We start from the raw sequence: 17691 nt of genomic DNA, 5'->3' as shown, positions 1-17691 counted from the left end.
GGAGGCTTGTCTGTGTGTAAGTATGTTTGCACTAACATCATGTGCATGTGCATTTTATAAACACAAACCCAAACTGTTTTTTTTCCTTATCCTTTTTATGTCTCATGTGTATAAATATGTAGTTTTGCATCTGCCAGGGGGTCCGTGGAAGCTTGTGGAGTAGCACAACTAATTTGATAAAAACAGAAATTACAGTTTGATAAACATCACATGACAAAGAGTGAATCAAATCTATTAGCACAGGTGTTGAAACACCTAAAAGTAGAGGGTGTACTGCTGAAACCCCTAAAATAGGTCAAATACAACGGATACATGGTTGAAAAGAAAAATGATATTCACAACTGTTGACAGAAATTGCTAAAATGAATAAAATGGCTTTAAATGTAGCACTTTGTTTGTATATTTGACAAAAAGGATTGGGAACTGTATGTTTTTTCCTTTGAGGGTCTTGGATGTTTGAACTCTTAAACTGGAAAAATGGAAAATGATCATTCTCCACTGCAGAATATTTTAGTATTTAATGTTACCCTATTTGACTTTGGAGCTGCAAGTGAATTTAGTATTCATGTGATCTGCCAAACAACAAAACAATGTCATCTTTTGAAATTGATTTTTGTCTTGGACTCTACACTACACTGTGTATTTGTGGAGTATCAAAAAATGAAAGTTTGAAATTGTATTAAAGTAAGTATGGTGGATGATACAAATGCCAAATTAATCAGTGAACCTTGGCAACCTGGAAAAGCGCTCAAGTCAAACACCCTCAAGGTTGTCATATTCTGCGAGGTGTGTATGTTTGCTGATAATCAAACCAACATTAAACTGCCTTTGCAGTTGCAGAAGAGGTGTTTGATGTAGAATTATTTTATGTTAAAAAAAGACAGCAGGAGTGTAGCTTGGCAGGTCCGGCACACGCTATAATGTGTGTTTTCGTAAGCTATAGAAGTTGACTGTTTTCTCTTCTTGTTTTCTCACTATTCTCGGAAAAATCTTAATTGTAGTCCTTCACTGTGGTTAGCTCACTGTGGTTCAGGGCTGTACTCATGTACTCACAACACTGCTCTGATACGCACACATGCACACACACTTGGTCATGGGGCCGGTCCCTGTAGTTTTACATCACCTCTTTGCTGGCCTCCACTCCATCATGACGGCACTGGAAATTATTCCCTGAATGCAAATGGCTGCCAACGGGGTTGTCGGGACGATTCCCACTCCAGCTGTTTATCCTGAGTGTCTCTGTAGGAGCAAGGTGGAGAAATGGTCAAAGATACATCATAGGTCAGCTCTAACATTTCTAATTACAGAACAGGACGTAGCAGGGAGAAGGCTGCTAATGCACTGTGGTCCATTCAGACTGACTGCTATAATTACAATCAGGCTGGATTCAGCCTGGCATGGCCAGGCCCCGTCTATAGGGCTGAGGTGTTAAACCACCCGTGGCTCTCATTAGAGGACATGAGCTAATGAGTGCACTCCATACACATACATGAGGAACACACACAAACACACACACCATGTCCAGAGTTCACTGTGCTTTTAGTGGATTCTGGCGAGCTTAATTTCACAGTTTCGCCTCCAGTGACACACACACCCGGAGAGGGGTGTGATTTTAAATAGAGTTATTATGAATGGAGCTGGGAAAGAGCCAATTAAGAGTGTGTGATTCTAATTATGCCATTCATTTTACTGCGCACCAGTCCACAAGGGAACCAGAGAGTGCAGGAAATGAGCGTGAGGCAGAAATTTAAGGAGAAAATAAAATGGTGGAAATAGGTAGACGAAGTGTTTCCAAAGATACGAGAAAATGGGGGGACTTAAAAACAGAGTCAAGCAGAAACAGGGAAAAAGAGGGAGGAGAAAAGAGAGAGAAGGAAAGAGGGATAGGGTGAGGGCGAAGGGGAGTAACCTGATCTCCATCCTGATAAAGCCAAATTTATTTTTGAGGGTAACAGAAACAGCTCCGTGTCACCACGCAGATCTGCAGGGCCTGGGGGGGGGGGGGGGGGGGGGGGGGGGATGAGGAATGGCTGAGCCACTGTCTGAGAGTAAATGAGGGAAACTTAGAGAGTGGGTAGCAGCAGGAGGTACACTGTCAAGTACTACGTCGAGGTACACTGTCAAGTACTACGTCGGCTAAGAAATGAGTGACACAGTAGCAGTGATAAGAGGAAGGGAAAGATATGAGATGGGGACAAAGGAGTGAAGAAATACACATAGATGACTTCAACCAGCATGATTGATGTGACATAACAGAAAGCTGAAGTCAACACAGGCCTCATCACATTCAAGCTAGCAATCATTAGAACGTGGAAAAATTGGCTTTGTCAACACAAAAATGTCAGGTCAATGAAATCACAGTTTTTTGAGGCGTTCACCCAAAGCATACAGTCATCAGACTTATTGCTCTCTGGGGCCTGGGTGGTTTCTAAGCGTTTGGGTGGGGTGAAATGTGCCTTGGGGTTGAGCCATGGGGTGTTTGACTTGTTGATCTAGTCCCTGTTGTTGGCGCTGTTGATGTTTTACGAGGATTGATGTTGACTTTTCTGTGGAGAGTGACTTCATGTGCAGAGACAGCAGTCTAAACAAGAGCAGCATCACTCAGATTGTCTGTCTGACCCAATAAAGAACGGACTGGATGATAAAAGCTTGCGCACACACATACAGTAAGTTCAACTTGGCTGTGTCCATCCAAAGGGACTGCCCTGACCTACATCTTACTGTCCATAGTTTCAGACAGCAAACAGTAGGCTAAGCTGTACTTATGCACAACATTACAGACACCTAGTGCAGCTTAAAGCTGATGCTGGTCCAGTGCCATCAGCGCAGTGTTAATACAGCGGTTGGAGAAAATGAAGGCTGTGCATTTGCTTGTGTGAACTAAACAGAATGGTTAGGGGACAAATTGTATTTAGGGCAGTTTTCCCAGACATTCAGCCCTGATCCTGGTGTCCTTAATGCACTGTCCAGTCTTCACAAATGACCAGTTTTTACAGTCAAACTTGGATCAGACTGTTTGGTCTCTGCGGGTCAGGAGGATCAGACAGATTCAGACGGCTGAATTTAATTGACATATGCTGGGGATGTAAAGAGAACTGACAAGTAAGCACTGTATCTCTTGTATCTGCCAAAAAGCCACGTTTTCTTGTTTCTGTCAAGCCTGAGATGTGAAGAGATGAAAGGATGAAGGAGGTTTATGCAGAAAGTGAAGAATGGATGTAGGGGTGGAAAGAGGGGGGAGTGTGTGGAGGTTGGCAGATTGTAATTAGGTCCTGCCTCTGACTGGCCAGTCAGTCTGGGTTACCTTGGCAACAAGAGCAACAGCTGGGTGGTATTAGGGGATGTATATGGGATGTAGGAGTTGTGATTTCTTTGCAGGTGCAGATCCCGGTGGGGGACGGAGGGGGACATGTCCCCCCCAATTTCAGAAAAACATGAATTGTCCCCCCCCAAAAAAATTCTAATAATTATATTTTCAGAGTTCACATTCTTCACATTTTAGATTCACATCTAAAAAGAAATTATTGAAATGGTGGAAGAAATAATGTTTGACAAATATATTTCTGACCTCACATTCCACCTCTGGTCTCTGAATGGGTAGTTTCTTACACAGATGCCGATGAAATCAGCAGGCTTTAAAAAAATGACCTCCCCAATCTTAGGGCTTCATATTTTGATATTCATCCATATCAATTAATCATGTATAAAGTAGTCCCATACACTGGGAGAAAAGGAAGATGGGGAGAAGAATTGGGGATCTGGGAAAGTCGGAGGGAGGCGAAAAATAAGAACATGCATTACATGCCCGAGACCCTTAAAATTATGATTTACTAATATAACAGTTAAGTAAGCAGTGATACACGTTGCTGGCTGTTAAGGACATAACAAGAAAGGTAAGCACAGTAAATGATTCCCTGTGCAGTTCTTTTTGAATGATATGGCGAGCCTCTACAAAGTTGTGATTTATGGTGGCATGGTATGAGTTGCATACGGACCCCCCAAAAAATCACTTTTGTGTCCCCCCCAATCCTGACATCGGATCTGCACCCATTTGCGCAACTTGTCAACACAACGACACAACTCATGAGAATACACTGAAAAAGACACCACACAATACATGTGCTTTGTTAACAGAAGGGATGCTGTACGTGGATATTCACCTGCTGCATGTGCATGTTAACGTGACGTATGTGTATCTGTTGCCCAGTCACATGAGTACGTCTACGTGCGTTAGGTCATGGTGAAGGCTGCTCACGAACTCTTACCTGGGTGTGTGTGTGTGTGTGTGTGTGTGTGTGTGTGTGTGTGTGTGTGTGTGTGAACCTTGCTCGAGAACAGATAAGAAACTTTAGCAGCGAGATATACAACAAGAGAGGGAGAGCCAGTGTGGTTGTACTCGCTATCATAACTCAATAAAACTTTTATCTCACAAGTGTAAGTGCAAAGTTCACCTCTGTTTCTCAAGAGCAGACTTTCCAAGTTGGGTTGTTTTCCCCCCCAAACAGACAATGTGTATTGTAAACCGGGCTCTGAAATCTTTCCCTCAGTGTGTGTCTGGCCGAAGAGGAATCCATTAAACTCCCACAGAGACAGGCACTGCAAAGCTCACAAGGCTTACACAGGCACTATTGTTCCGCCATCAGACCGCCATTGTCTCCATGTGTGCATGCATGTGCATAGTTATCGAATCGTGCACCAGAATGTGCGAGATCCCTGTTAGTGTACATAAGCATAAGAGTTTATGTACGCATGCATGATGGCATTCTGGTATGTCTTAGGAGAGGGAGATCACAGAGTTCAGGGTCAGTAGACTCCAAAAAAATAACACCCATTGATGTTAAAATGTGTGTGTTTAAACAGTGAGACACGGCTGGAGAAATAACAGCACAGGAGACAAAGAAAGAAAGCAAACATTCAGAGATTGGATAAATGTTGATATGGCCTCCAAAAATGTTAAGAATCCGTGTAAAAACAGTGGAATCAATCTGAGCAGTTTGAAAAAGGAAAGAAAGACAGAAGAAAGAAAGACAGAAAGAAAGAAAGAAAGAAAGAAAGAAAGAAAGAAAGAAAGAAAGAAAGAAAGAAAGAAAGAAAGAAAGAAAGAAAACAAGCTTTATCTTATCACGCATTAAACAAGGTGACATCATGCCTGCTCGTAAGGCGGGTCATGGATACTACACTGTTTACTTCATCCAAAAACATTACTCCTGTCCACCTCACCACCTGCTCTGTGTTCCTTCATCTGAGTCAGCCATCGATGTGCTACAGTATCCACTCTCGTGTGATGCCATGGTGCGGTCAGCATTATTCCAGGCACTGAAACCTGAAACCTCCTATTTAGCACCACAGCCCATGATACAGGATTTGTATTACCGCCCCTTTATACCTGCTAATTGTAGCTTGCCTGCTCTTGCTGGCTTTGACTTTGTTATTGGGGGTTTGATTTGGTTTCAGGAGACAAGCAGACTGAGCTGTACAAACAGTGAACTGCAGTAAATTTAGGAAGCAATAGCTGCTGAGAACCGTGGAGTGCAAATTTCTTTTTATTATACTCTATCCTTCTGCCATAATACCCAAGGCCACAGTAACTGTCTCGTTGCTTTCGCAGCATAGAAATGCTCTCATCAAATCATCATTATGAAACTACTGATGGCACTTTGCAGTGAAAAACGATTCCATGTCCTGTGCTTCTCACATATTACTTCATATAAAAGATCAGCTTTCTGTGAAGCACATAATCTCTATGCTAATTATGAGGTTGGAGCAGCAGAGGAGGTTCAGCTTAACATAAGGGCTAGAAACACAGGGAAATAATTTATGTAGGTCTGTTAAAGAAAATATCAAAATCTGCTCACCAGTATCTTCAATGCTCACTAATTAGCTTCCACACTAACAACTGTATTGTTCCAGCCTTTATGCTTGGCTGAACTCAGTTTCATATATAACATACAGGCATGAAAGTGGAGCATCTATCTCTAAAATAGAACTTCATGAATTTCCTACAATGAGAATCTCAAAATGTCGGTTTCTTTAAACATATGCTAATTAATTAAATTTGTCTTTTGTTTGTTGGTTATTTAAAGATTATGGAGTTGTAGCACATATGTCCTGGAGCCTGTGTGGTCCAGCTCTTGATTCTTGCTAAGAGCGGATGAAAGGCTCTGCTGCTCTCTTCCCTGTCCTCCCCATCATTTTACACTGTCATCAGTCACCCAATCTCTGTTGGCTCTGTTGCCATTTCCTCATGCCACAGAGCCCTCTGTGTTTGTCAAATCTCTGTTTGTTCCTGCTCAGTGATGGATCTGAACAGAATTCTGTTTGTGTCCAAAGGGAAACAATTAGATCAGTGTATGTGTGTTTGTGTGCATGGGTTGTTGAGTTCTGTGTACCAACGTGTGAAGAGCAGGCGTTCAAGGCCATCGCTGAACAAACTCATTAACTGTCCATTTGTCAGGCCTGGGACAGGACCAAACAACATATAAATAAAAGAGAATAGAAGTAGATCTGAGATTATTGTGGGAGAAAGACAAAGAGAACGGATTTCGAAACAACGAGAGAAAGAAAGTTTGAGTTGGGCTTAATAATTGTTGAACCTTTGCTAATCAGTTTGTATGGAAATGTTTGTGTCTTGGGTGCAGCAGCCACAGCAGATTCTAACACATGTGCAAACACTGACCAGATGCTCATGTCATATTTAAAATAGAATATGATGTTCCCATGAGAATTAAATGGCCATTTCAATTGTGTTTTGCAGCCCTTTTTTAAAATGCACTTTCTATCTATTCCCTGAAGATACTATTATTAAAAACCTTCGCATCAGTGAGTGAAAGGCCATAGAAAATGGTGATTGACTGAACTTCTAAAGTAGCAATTAATCATTGTTTTCAATTTCATGTAATTTCACAATGGAAAAAGCCCGAGTTAATTAGCCAAGCCACCAGGACTGAGCTAATTAGGTAAATAAAATGTGAGGTAAATCTCTAGGGACCATAAAATTGATGTCTGAATCAACATTTTTCTAAAATGTCTTTGAAGAATAATGAGGCTATATGACTAAAAAAAGAGCACAAACAAAATGGAAAATCTTACAACCATCACGAACATGTTTCATGGTAAACCTCTGTGACTGATTACACTGACAACCATCTCATTCTACATAGGTGCATTATATTTAGCTTTTAACAGACAGTAGAAAAAACACAGACCAATAAAATTAACAATGGCTGACTTTTACTTGTCAGCTTCAATTTCAGTTTTTTTTTTTTTTTTTTTTTTTTTAAATGATGGCTTCCTGCAACACTCAGGAGCCATGTGTCAGTTTTGCTAATTCTACACAGCCAAGATTAGGATCAGTTTACCTACTTAGCAATTTAGAAGAAACATTGGGAGTTCAGCATTAAATTTCATCCCTCTTCTCACCAAAGAGCAATAGCAATGTTAACTTGTGTTATCTATTGTAGGTCTATTTCTAGCATTTCTTTCATTTAGCACGCTAACTCAGCTTCACTAGCTGAGTTGAGCTGAAGAGCTGCTCAGGGAACAAACTGTAACCTATGACTGGAGCTTTTGGCAAGACTATGTAGCCTGTTGCTAATGCCAACACTTGAGCAAAACTGACAAATCACTTATTTTGTCAATGTGCTTCTCTTACAATGCCAAATCAAAATTGTCAAAGGAAACAGAAGAAGTGAGGCAGAAAGGAAAAAGAAGACATTGTCCTGAATAGTTGTAGCCTACTGTGTATTGTAGGAGCCTATGTGTGCTAGCTGTATAAGAAAACAAAACAAATCATCTGTGGCTATGACCAATAAATGATTAGCTGCAGTGGAGATTCACATGAAAAATCCCACAATACCATCAGTTGGTTTTATCAGCCTTTTAGAGCTGAACAGATGTGAATATCAAGGCCACTTACCCACCACTTTGCACTGACTTTCAATGGAGCAATCCTTTGTGGAGAAAGCAGCTAATTCCTCACAAGCAATGGCCTTGCTAGACCATGATACAATACAGAAATCAGACCTGTTGTGTTTTGAGTAGGCTAATGGGAAACAACAATTCTCTCTTTGTCTCATCAGGGAGCTCTTGCTGTTGTTATCATTATCACCTTGACTATCACCACTGCAGTCTGCACCTACATATAAACAATGGCTAGATATGTCCAGGCATGTTTGCTGAGGAATGGTGCAAGTGGTTGTGGGAAATGTAGGAAATGACAGGTGCTGAATTAGCAATAAGGATATTAATAATGTTACAAAAAAGACATTAGGCTACAACACTGTGTGTTGACAAAGGATGGAGAAAAAAAGATAGGCTATGTGTGTGAGTGCACACATTTGTCAGAGGAAGACGTCACTTCTGTGCCAGCATGTCCAGATGTTCGCAGATTATTTTCCTCTCTCTATCCCTCAATCGGCCATCATCCTCAGCCCTTCTGTCCTGCCCCACTGACTTACTGCTGTTGATATGTGTAATCCCCACCTTTGATCTCCCTTTCTACTCTGACATGTCTTCATTATGTATTTGTCTGTCCATCACTCTTCACTTTTAATCTTCTATCTGAATCAAGCGTTATTTTTGGACTTATCAAATACAACTCTTCTGGAGGGTGTGGGTGTATTTATAGCCTGTAAACTAGAATGGTATAAACCCCTTTGGCTTTTAGACATGTGTGTTAATAGCCTATGATGTTGATGCCAAATTGAATCAAGGACAGCCTGTAGGATGTGTGTTAATGAGGTGTTTGGATTCATACTGTACTTTGTGTGTCATGGAGTGCATGTGTGTGTGTGTTGGCTGTGTGTGTATCTGTGTTGTTTTATGTGGGTCTGTCTATGACAGTATGTTACACAAACTATTATGTTTGTCCTTAGCGAAGACCTGAGGGAGAACATGGGATCAAGACTTTCTGTATAATCACACTGTTCTTCATGCACAGCCCAAAATAGATGTATTTTAAATGACTATTTTGTGCGCACTAGATAACACTTTTGAGACCTATTTTCATGAAGCAATACAGTTTTTTTCTATTGAAACTGAGTTGTGGCACCAATTTACACCAGACTAATGAAATCTGATTCATCAGCTAATTGGCTCTAAACACGAGGTTTTGTTTGTTGTATTGTTTCATTTCATTTTCTAAGCATTTGATGAAGTTATATTCGACCTCATGATGATTAAAGGTTATTGTTGCAATGCATTTGTGGAAAAACCCTGTGTATATACATCTTGTCAAAACAAAGAACGTCAGCACTGTGGCTTTAGGGAAAAGTCAGATATGGTGGACAGTTTGGTAAACTGTTTGACAGGCTGACCGTCTTTCATTGCCATCCCTAGAGTGTCATCACTAAAGTGGCTAAAAATAACAATAGAGTGCCAACAAAACAATATCAGCAAACCCATTACATGCTTCACTAATGTGATCTTGCTGAGCTGTTGTACTTGATTGTACATGACTGTGTGGGTGTGAAAAATATGAACATACAGAACCCAAAACACAAATATAGCCTACATCCTCTCAGACAACATGCCCAAGGGGCAGATCATAACTGCTGAAATTACATTTCTGGAAACACTGAAATATTTATCACCATGTTATGTGTAATGATGCACATAATCAGGCTTTTGGCAAAGATGATGATTAAAAGAATATCCAGATGTGTAGTTCCATTTAAAGTGACAGCACCATAAAATATGATGTGTGTGAGCTTTATGTGACACACCTGAATGAAGATGCTGGATGGTTCTTAATGTGCACAGTAACATCAATACTGACAAAACAAAGGTAATAAGGTCATTAAACACTGTTTACTCCATACACTGGCTGTTCATAATAACCATGGTCATGATTATGCCTGATAATAAAGGTGATTTTGTATTGAGCTGAGGAGATATTTGTTGAACTGATGTAACTCCACAACCCAGCATTTTTTAGCAAGAATGGACTGAGGATTGATGGAAACTGAATGTGTCCGTACTAACACCAAGATCTTATTGGCTGAGACCCTCTCTCTTCAAAACCCCTGAAAACCCAGAGGCACTGTTGAAGTACAGAATTTTGGTATGCACAAAAACACTGCCTGGAAGACTTTTCCGTCAATATTTTGCAGTAGCCTTGTGCTATGCATACAACACTAACATAGGCTGAGGCAAGTATAACTCCACATTACAAATCAGAGGTTGCAGATTAGAAGTGAATACCTGTCCTTCAGCTGTTGCCTTCTGGTTGGATATGAAAGGGAATATTCTCAGATATCCTGTCAGCAGTTGGAGATAAGAAATATCAGTAAGAATTACCTCATATTCTACAGTACACAACGAACTGCTGATGAAAGGGTGTCTGTGAAGGTACAGTAAAACAGACAAACATAAATCAAATAAAAGAGTTTATGTGATTTTGAAGTGTCTTTGTTTTCCTGTGCCATACGGTGCTGGTGTCTGCACCAAATCCAAGGAGGGTCAGAAGCATATTTTGATGATTAAATTGCTGTGGTGATACAAGTAGCATTTACAATATGGCATGTGTGCAGGCAGAATACAGTTGCCACTTCACTTGCGTATACTGTATATATTGCATTTAATTTGCAAGAAAGCCCATAAAAATGAAGCATCAGCAGTCAGCAGTCTGTGTCTTTTGAGTAAGGCACACTAATCCTGGAAAAAAAAACATGAATGGGTGTTTTTGTGAGTGTTGCGAGTTAGCAAGCTGCTCACTTGTGAAAAGGAGAACTACACCTGATGATGCTGTCAAAACTTACATTTACAGTGATGAATCTGGAGAGCATCTCACTGAAATTTAATGTGTAACTATTAGAATAAAATGCACTGCAAGCTGAGCATCAAGGGGCTGAATGCAAAAGATCATAACAGGGGTTATGTTTGAGTGATTGTGAAATGGTATAATATTAGATAGCATACCCATACACTGGATAATGCATGTCATAGTTCATTACGAACACATTTTTGCTGAAAATAATGTCTATTATAGGTTCAACCTCTGGGTCAGTGGCACCATACAGTTGCACATTATTTTGATGAGACAGTACTGACGAGATGGAGACAGACTCAATCTATATTATGAAACACTGTGACCTGAATGCATACTTTGGCTGTGGAGGTCACATCTACTGTACCAGCAGAGATCTATTACAATAATAACTGTGTTATACAATTGTCATCATAATGCTTTACTTGTTGTCATGATCATAACAGTTGGTGTGTTTCTGGCATCTGACTGATGTGAAGGGTTAAGGGTCAGGGTTGATCAGGGCAGATCAGGGCAGGGCAGCAAAAAAGCCTACAGGCTCAGTTATGAAACCTCCGGATCATAACGAGCCATATGGCTTCAATGAAATCCCATTATAAAGAAACATCTTGCATAACAATTTTATTGGATTTATGTAGCTCATTAAGGGAAATGTATCTAAGGGTAAGGCATATCTATCACTCTTTTGTTCCCCAGAAATGAAAACATTAAATCTCCATTTAGTAAATTTTAGGTTTCTAACATTTGGCATTAATTCTCACATGCTGAAATCTTGACCCCAATAACACATCTTTTATTTCAGAAAGTACAGAGGGCGCAGATTATGTGTGATACAGGTCCAGATAATCCAGAGGAGATTTTAAATTCAGATCTTGAGGGTTGATTTGAGGTAACTTACCCCCTTAAAATGAAATGCTGGTCTGGGACAGAAGAAGAACAGCTTTGAGAAACTCAACATTAAAGCTCCCGCAACATTAAGCCAATGTTGATTTGTAATTACACGAGATAAGAAGATGAGTGGAGGTTTAGTGCATGTCTTGACTAAATGAGAGAGGTTATTTGTGTTCCAAGGGGGCACGGGGATGATACACTCATTCTTAGGCTTAGGCCACTGCGCTGTCTGCTCAGAGCATCAGGGCCATCGGATGACACTTCCCCCGTTCCCTCTCTAGTACCATGTGCCAACAAATACACGTGTAATTACGCATAGTTCAATGAGCAGGCGAATGCACGTGTGTAATGACATATTGACAGATTTTTTTTTTTTTTGCTCCTCAGTTTCTGTTTGTCACCCAAAATGCTCACTAACCTACATTGCCATGATGCAGGTTACAGCCTGGGAGATGTTTGGTAATCAGTGTGTGTTAATGTGCAAAACCGAGAGAGACTCTGGCAAATAAGCTTATAGTGTGTCAACCAGAATGCTTTGATTTTAGATCTGATTTTCCTGCAGCCTTTTCAGCTGAGACACTGGAACAACAGGAAATGATGCAGTAAAATTTAGATTTGAAAAGACACTTAGAGACGAGTGAAGAATAAAAGACAAAGATGGAGGAGAGCTGGAGTGAAAATGACAAATGGCCTGGCAAAATGGCATGCCGTCCTCAGAAATCAACTGACAAACAAGCATCTCTATGAATTTAAGAGTTGATGGATTGAATTAAAAATGAATGAAAGAGGGCGGCAGAGTAGAATGTGTGCTGCTGAAACCACTTTGTGCCCTGAAATCACTCCTTGCTGCAGAAACTGATAAGGTTTTTTAATTAACTCCGGAGACCTGGGGTTCATTTAAAAGCATATTGCAGCAGCACGGAGATTGATTATGTCAGGGAAAACATGAATGCTAAATTACTAATTTTCAGTTTAGCTGCATATGTAGCACACGTTTATACATGTTATTTCCATCTAGACATACTGTACAGCAGCATGATGTCATTCCACCTCTGATAAGCATCACTCCAACTAGACTATCAATTCAAAGTTCAAAGTTTCATGCGACTTCATCACTATAAAACAAGGCCAACGAAGGACACAGGATCAGAATCTGAACTTAGAGTTGCTGCAAATTAAAAGCAGTATTTCACAGTAATTAAACATATGTGGGATAAAAATGTGACAGAAAATAAAGATAAGGGTCAGGACACAGTCCACATTGGTCAGTGTATCACAGGCTTTTTGAAAGCTGATTCAGTAAGTACAGACATTGTGTCCCACTAGGACAGCCTGTTACTTTTTTCCTCATTAATTCCTCTTTTTTTTTGCCAAATGAAGACTCAGCAAGTTGCAACGTGCTCACTGCCTCAGTCACGTTCATCAGCTTGTGCGATGGCCAGACATTTGTTTCACTCCGAGACTTGTGTGGATAAAAGAAGAAATTGAACTCGTAAAAAAAAACACAAAAAAAACAGACTCCTGCTTCTTATGCTGGAAGTTGACAAGTCAAAATGAGACACATACGAGATTAAGAGGAAATCTAGGGACAAAACAGCAGCTAGATGACGCACCATATGCCCCATGGCCCATTATCCACCACAGTCTAGCTTGCACTTATTTGCACCCTGTGGATTTTCAAAGCTCAACTTTAGCCAAACAACGAGTTGACCATTAAGCCTTTTATTTTGCTCCTGATATCCAGTTGGATAAATGGGACATGAACAACTAAATTCTTCAGAGGTTTATGTGGATTGAAGGTAATTCATTGAGAGAAAATGTGTTTTTATACTAGCTTATGTTACATCACCTAATATGACTTTTTAGTGCCAACCACTAACCTCAATGCTTTAAAAGCAGATACTTTACTGGAGTCATTTTGGGAGATATATCTGGATTTAACTTTGGTTGAATAAGCATTGGTAAACCTGGTTCTCTCTCTCTCTGGCAACCCTGATATGTCTTCAGTTAACAGTAACATATCTGGTTTGTTGAAATGCAAAATGACAAGTGACAAACAACCTATACTGCGTTAAATTAGTGAGCTGTAGTGGTACTGCTAGCCATGTAAATTGAGTTTCAGTTTTTATGCTAATTGCATTTCCCCAAAATGTTTAACCTTTCCTTCAAGGCAGCAAGAACAATGCTGTAACAGAGTAGAAAAATGATTAATGAAGTTTCAATTGATACAACACAAACACAAGTTTTTTTTCTTGATATTTTTTAACCCATAATCACATCACATTACATTCAAATCTGGAAAATTAAAAACAGATTAAAGCCTCTGCTCAGAGTTACGTAACAGAGATGTGTTTTTGTTTCGAAGAATTGAATCCACTTCAATGGAATTTTTAGCAATATGCGAGTACAAAACAATGCATGAAAAACTGTCCCATTTAAACAAGTGTGGCAGGACGAAGGAGGTGACAGGACTGTCAACTGTCACATCTCTCCCCCTCTTTTCACAAGCACGTCCTCGTGCTCCACGCAGGCTGCCACCCATCAGGAATCCATGGACCCACCACTGGTGCTACATGGATCCTGCCAGAATGTGGCAGGACGAAGGAGGGCCCGGGCAGGGTTTGAACCCCAGTCTCCTGGGTAAGAGTCATGTGCGCTGACCATTGGACCAAAGGGACATCCCTGTGGCCAAGTAGCCAGAGTGCATGATCAATTGGAGGCATAGTGACAGGACTGTCAATTGTCACACGAGCAAAAAGGTTAGTCTGATGTTGGTGAGCATCGCATCTAATTATTTATCAGAGAATCATTTCTGTCACCCTGACCTGACCTTTTGTTATGTAAAGAAAACATGTTTTGCTCCTCACATGTGGCATGAGCAAACAAATAAATGCATGAATCATGGAATAGCGGCCATACTGAGCTCTAGTACCATGTGCCAACAAATACACGTGTAATTACGCATAGTTCAATGAGCAGGCGAATGCACGTGTGCAATGACATATTGACATATATATATTTTTTTGCTCCTCAGTTTCTGTTTGTCACCCAAAATGCGCACTAACCTACATTGCCATGATGCAGGTTACAGCCTGGGAGATGTTTGGTAATCAGTGTGTGTTAATGTGCAAAACCGAGAGAGACTCTGGCAAATAAGCTTATAGTGTGTCAACCATTTTATCAGAGAATCATTTCTGTCACCCTGACCTGACCTTTTGTTATGTAAAGAAAACATGTTTTGCTCCTCACATGTGGCATGAGCAAACAAATAAATGCATGAATCATGGAATAGCGGCCATACTGGGTGCTGCAGGTACTGTACTGTATGTGTACACATGTGTTGAAGGTACACTGTAGGTGTGCACATGTGTTACATGTGTGAAGTCTGAGGTCCTCACGTAGCTTGACTTGATGGCAGTGCTGGGTGTGAGCATCAGTCTGCGTGTGTGTTTCAGTGTTTGTGTGATGCATATGTGGACTTATGTGGAGCAGAAGGTTTTGTGAGGGCGTGTACTGTATATGTGTGTATGTGAATTTGTGTGTGTCATGTCTTTGACGACAGCAATGATTCAAATAGGCTCGTCACGTATGTCTCATTTACCATGGGTGATTTAATGGTGCCATGCCATGTGTGGGCTATTTACGTATCAAAAGAAAAGTGAAACAACATATCAGGAATTCAGAATCATCTGTTTCTCATATTCTATATATAACAATTTGTCCTCTTTACATATCACTTATAAGAAATTCTGCATATCTAAGTGAGGAGTTCACCATAATGATGAATTTTGTTATTGTTATTTAAGTGATCCTATCAAAAGCTCAGGCCTTACATAACAACAATAATGCAAGTACACACAACAGTCTTTCAGCAGAAACCAATTGCCTTCATTTGTGACCTTGAAAGTTTCTTCTGGTGCTCAGTGGTATTGCATGATGATTATCATCAGCAGATGGAGTACGCTTACTGTAGTTGTCATCGAGATCTATCTGTTGATATTTGATTATAAAAGGCGTTTTGATTTCACCAATAGAGCTTCAGTGTTTGTGGACCTTGAGGTTTTGGAAAAAAAATGGGAAATTAGATTAATTTAAGATAGGACGGTGGATCTTTACATTTGAAACACAGATTATACCTTTAAAGAGATGAGAGGTATTTTCCGTTCATTGGTGACAGTACCAAGAAACAGTCGGAACAGACGTCATACATGTATGTCACAGATAGTACAGCACTGTGTGGACTCCTCCCTAAACAGGCAAAACAAGTTGTTGTTGTTGTCATCATCTGCAATACACAAACTCCAGAATAAAGACTAGAAGCCGTCACTCCGGAAATCTGATAATCTGGTGATTAGGGGATAAGAAGGGAAGACGTGCTTGGTTAAACCACACAGCTTCACCGCACTGATTAATCAATTAAATCTAAATCCATTAAGTCTATCTGATACCTTGTCTGACCTTAAGATCAGTTCCAAGATACAGTTTGATACACACACAGAGACAAGAGCAAACACTGTTTAACAGTAATGCACACATTTGCACAAAATCACTTTAATATGCACAGTCACACACAACACAGACATCGCTAATGAAGGAATAATGATGCACTAACCTTGGGCTGACACACTATATCTATAAACAGCGCTGAGCGTTTGTGTGAAAACACTGTCACATGTGTCATGGTGCATCATATATAAACTGTAAGCCTTTCTATAAGCTGACAAACCGCACAGAGATGAGTTGAAAGGTCAAATAACACTTTCAGTTTAAATATTTACTCTGCAGTCTCAGGAGTTTTATTAATGAGTCCTCCATCTCTATTTAATTTCTACACAGTGTTAAAGTACATATGTAGTGAATGGATGTGTATGTCAGAGAGAGAGACAGAGTAAATATAACCTTCCCATCTGTCGGGGCTGTACAGATGCTGTCTCAGAAATAGAGGATTAGTGCTAAACTTAGAGAAGAGGGGGACATGTGATGAGAGGACGAGGGGAAAGCCAGGCGGTGACTAACACCAGAGGCATAAATCTGGGGGCGACTGACAGCATCAGAGCAGCCGTTCAGAGGGAGGATGAGAAAATGGAGAGACGGTAGAGCGGGCCGTGTAATGTTGTGATGGGGGCCAAGCACAGTACATCCATGCGAGGGATAAGAAATTGGGGAGAAGGAAAAATGTACAAATAAGGAAGATGGGTTGAAATAGATGAAGCATTCTCTGTCCACGAGGTCGCGTCTTATCAAAGCCTTAAATATGATTGGTTAAAAATACCCACTGCATAATAAAGTCACAGGGATGTGTTTGTTAGTGTGCAGGGAGTTGATGTGCTCCTCCTTGAATATGCCAACAAAATAGTTTCTTTTTTATGTACATGTTGTATGTATGTTCTCGTTTTTCATCTCAGAGATTAGAATAGTCATAACTCCCGCGTTCACACCAAAAATGTTTTGGGTTTAAGAGAAAAACTTTTTTTTTCTTCATGAGCAGTTGGTGATAACTTGAAGTCATAACCCACAAGGCTCTCGCTACATTAATTTATTTTATTGTGATGGTCTCCAGGCAGTGCTGAATTCCAATTGTCCTTCAAATAGACCATGCAGGCTAGAGAACTGGGCGCATTTAAGAAGCTATAATCACAGTGTCATTTGTTTTGCACATGTCAGATAGAGACACAACATTACATTAGGAAGTAATGAGGCAGAAAAGGCTGATTGCCTTTTCATGCCTGGTGGCCAAACTCTCTGCCGAGAAGCTTGTGGGCTGCTCACAGTGTGACAATAAAGGGATGTGAAGATGTCTGCTGACTGCAATACCTTCAATAAATATATAAACAAGTATACATATATACAACCAATTCTGAGAATGACAGCAACAATACAAAATCTAGGAACATAAAACTGGACAGGTCTCCAGCAAGTATTGACAGTAGAGTGGCAGCTGCAACTTGTAAGCTGTTTTAAGTGGCTCTTTTTTCAGTGTCTGCCCAGGACTTTCACCACTCACAATTCTTAGTTATTTCAAATTTTGAAATGAA

The sequence above is a fragment of the Trachurus trachurus genome (assembly GCF_905171665.1).
Source record: "Trachurus trachurus genome assembly, chromosome: 16".
NCBI lineage: Eukaryota > Metazoa > Chordata > Actinopteri > Carangiformes > Carangidae > Trachurus > Trachurus trachurus.
This window is presented reverse-complemented; position numbering follows the sequence as displayed.